The sequence below is a fragment of the Arachis ipaensis genome, chromosome B02 (assembly GCF_000816755.2).
Source record: "Arachis ipaensis cultivar K30076 chromosome B02, Araip1.1, whole genome shotgun sequence".
NCBI lineage: Eukaryota > Viridiplantae > Streptophyta > Magnoliopsida > Fabales > Fabaceae > Arachis > Arachis ipaensis.
Window position 1 is genome coordinate 26,747,352 of NC_029786.2, and position 4,098 is coordinate 26,751,449.

Consider the following 4,098-nt stretch of genomic DNA (forward strand, 5'->3'; position numbering starts at 1 on the left):
CAATTAAAAAAAAAAGGAACCAAATTAAAAATATAGTAAAATTATAAAGACTAACAAAGTAATTAAACCTTTTTATTATTCATTTGGATCAGAATTTATAATATTTTTTGGTCGGTAGAATTTATAATACTTAATTCGTTAGTTATAGTTCAACTATGAAATCATATAATAAAAATGTAAGAGAATTATCAAAATTTATTGTTTATCATTAATATTTAAAAATATGAAATAAAATATGTTGTTGAATTATTAACTAGACTAAAAAAAACAAAACTAAGAATTAAATTGATGACTAAGCAAAAACAAAAAATAATCAATTGTGATAACCTCTAACATTTCTCATCCTCTAAATCAACACGTTAATTAACAACAAAACATATGTAACTATTCTTTTAACGTATAATCTATTATTTTGCACGATATGAGCACGCTCAGGTCGAAGAAAAAAATAAGATAACACCATGATAAGGTATAACTAGAGGTAATAGTTAAATTAATTTCTGGAAGATAAGTATTTTTTAAATTTATCATTGAAATATTTTTTAATTAAATTGATCTTTTAAAGATTACAAATTAATTATATTTGTCTTTCAATTACTCCATTAACAATTTTTTTTAAAGATTGATGCTGTAAAATGTTAATTAATAATATATATATATATATATAATACCTAATATATCTATTTAGATATTGACCAAATATATTTATGAAAATTTATTAATTTAGTCATTTTCTCCAATTATAAAAATTTTATTCTCAATATGACCTAGTGACTAATTAAATTGATAGATTTTTTTAAACATATATAGTTAACGTCCAATTGAACATATTATGTGTCATATATGCTATCAGTTAACATTTTACATATCAATTGTTGACGAAAATTGTGAGAGAGTAACTGAAGGACAGATATGATTAATTCGTAATTTTTGAAAGACCAATTTGATTGAAAAAAATTTTTAGGGACGAATTTAAAGAATGTCTTATCTCTTTAGGGACTATTTTGACTATTAGCCCTAATTATATATATGTGTTAAATTTTAATTACTAAAAATATCTTTAAAAAAAGATGTCTTAAGCGTCTTTATCTGAGTGGTTCCATCTATTAATGTAAATAATTTTGGTTAAAGTGTACTTTTTATTTCTAATATTTATTTATTTTTTAAAGTACCCCTAACGTATAGTTATATTCAATTTTGTCTTTAATGTTTTCAATTTGCATTAAAATTACTCTCAAACGTTAGTTCTATATAGAATATTAAGGACCAAATTAAAAATTTTTAAAGATAATTTTGACACAAATCAAAAATATTTAGGACAAACTTGAATGAATCAAAAATGTTAGAAATAAAATTGAATAAAATTAAACATTAGGAATATTTAAAAAAAAAAAATTGTAAGTGTTAAGGAAATTTATATATACCAATTAAGTATTACCAAATTATTTAAAAGGACTAATTTTCAAACTCATCTAAAAGTATAAATTTAATTGAATGCCGTTACAAAAAAATTTTTCATACTTTCAATATTTCAAAATTTGTTATTTAAAGTAACTATTTTGTTATTGTCATATGAGCATGGAAAGATATTGTTTTGGACAGTAAAGTATTTTTTTTTCTAAATTTTTATATATTTCTTATCAGCTGCTCTCTATTTACCACAATTCTTAATGCAGGTAAAGTTTTATTCCAAAAGTTATAATGGTCTTTCATAAATAGACATATCATTGTAGTTAATAATACATATAAGCACTTCCATTAAATTTTATATGATGAATTTAAAAAATAACATAACGTGTCCATCGTTTACTATTATAAAAAATTTAATTAATACATTTTTTCTGCAGGACCTAATTAGTCAGAGGTTAAAATTTTTATAGACTTAATTCTCATTTTACTCTTATTATTATATTTTTGTATTGAAAATTAAAAAAATTTAAATAATAACTTTTTTTGTTAATAATGTAAGAGAAGCTGATGAAGAATGAAAACAAAAACAAAAATTGTAATAATTATGCAAGAATACAGAATACGAACTTTGATAGAAATTGGAATTGTATTAGCACTAGTGAATTATTGGTATTCATTATTTCTGAGTATTACATGAGATGGAGTGCAACCATACATATAGACAGTAACATACACTTAAGGACATATCACTTAACTCTCAAAAAGGCAGAGTTAGTTAATTCTGTTACTGCAGAATCAATTACACTTTCATTTTCTAACCTTGACTCATTCCTAATACTACTCTCTATATCCCCCTCAAGCTAAAGGTTTTTTGTGGAAAAACCTTGAGCTTGGACCTGAGATTAACAAAAAATAATGGAGAAAATAGGTTCAGTAAGAATATATGCAACTTGAGAATTGGAAGGAATGCGTTTTACAAAGAGTTGTTTTGTAATTGTAGCTACACTTTGTTGAACAAAATGAAGGTTAATTTCAAAATGCTTCGAGCGGCAGGTGTAAGATAAGATTTGCAGTTAGGAGAACATCACTAAAGTTGCCACAATAGAAAGTTGGAGGAATATAATTGGACAATGTATTCGAAGCTCATGAAGAAGTTTCGGATCCATAATAGTTCTGCATGAGTATTAGATGAACGATTTACTGTTGGTTGTTTTCTCCTGGATCAAAAGATTAAATTATTACCAAAGAAGATATAGTAGCCACTGGTAGAGCACCTATCATTCAAATCGGTTACCGAGTCAGCATCTCTAAAGGCAATGAGTCTTGAATAAGTGCTGCTACTGAACAATAAACCATGAGAAGTAGCTAATAATAAGTTTATTATTTTGATCCTAGCTAATGAGTAATGATAACTCGGACATATTATATGGAGTAATACACCCCCACCCTGTAGGTGACACAAAAAATAACAAAACATCTGCATTATAGTAATTTCAATTGTGCCTGTTCATGTGTGGTTGGAGACTTGTACTCCAAATATTACTTTTGATTACAAAACTGGGTTGGAGAATTAAGTCTAATTGTTGATACACACCCCTTTTAGCAGTGTTAGTGACTATGTAGAGAGTTGTGATATGAAAAAAAAAAGGGGCGTCAGTATTTTTTATTTTTTGTCTTTTTCATGTATTCCTGCAATTTCATATTTTCAAAAATACAAGTCTTTACTTTAAAACATGTTGGAAAAAAATGTTAACCAAAAAATAAAAAAATGTAAAGTTTATTATAAAATTATTATTGGCCTATTAACTGTATCATTTAATTTAATTAATTAGTCAAAACATGTTGCAAAAAAATGTTCATGAAAGAAATAAAATGGATTTAATTCAAGCAAGAAACAGATTATAATTCTAACTCTATCACTTATCTAACTCCATTCAGAAACATAAAGAAACAAGGATTAAATTCCTAACGACCCTAACCTATAAGTATTGCATCTAATGTGCAAAATTCTTCTTAAAACTAACTCTAACTATAATCTATACTAAACATAACATTACTCTAAAATAGTTCACATTTTTATTGTAATAAAAAGACATAAAATAAAATATAAACTAACTTCAAAGTCCAGCACTTTTTAATTTGGTTATGATGGTGCAAGGGGGTAATACAAGGAAATGGAATTTTGGGGTGTAATATTCCGATCGAGCTGGGGCGCTATCTTCACTTCTCCATCTTTTCTCTCACATAGTCGTCACATTCAAGTATTCAACCTTCTTTGGAACACATTCTCAAGAAACACAAACACTCACAAATCTAAAACACAAATTTGACCAAATCCCACAAATATGAAAGATAAAAAAAAAAAAATTTAAATCAGTGACCAAATCCTTCCTCATTTAAGTGACCAAAGCCATTCACAAGTACTACAAGTTATTAATTTATTTTAGTTATTAGTAAGTTATTTAGTTAACCTTTTTCTTAATCTGAAATTATAACATGCATATAATTTATTGTTGTTGTAGTTAATCAGTGCTAATTAATGTAGTTATTAGGTGATTTAGTTAATTTATTTTCTTGGATTTGAAATTCAAAATTGGCAAATATACGAGGTGTTGTCGTAGTAGTTGGCTAGTGCTAATTATTGCAGCTGTTAATTAGTTTTTTAAATTAATTTTTATTTTATATTTA

The 4,098-nt window shown here is 25.5% G+C and overlaps 1 long non-coding RNA gene across 1 annotated transcript in view; it reads right to left on the reverse strand.

The window, feature by feature from the left end:
- The window catches only part of LOC110268794, a 10,406-nt gene that overhangs the window by 614 nt on the left and 5,694 nt on the right, over window positions 1–4,098 (reverse strand). The gene's annotated exons all lie outside the window — the stretch shown is intronic.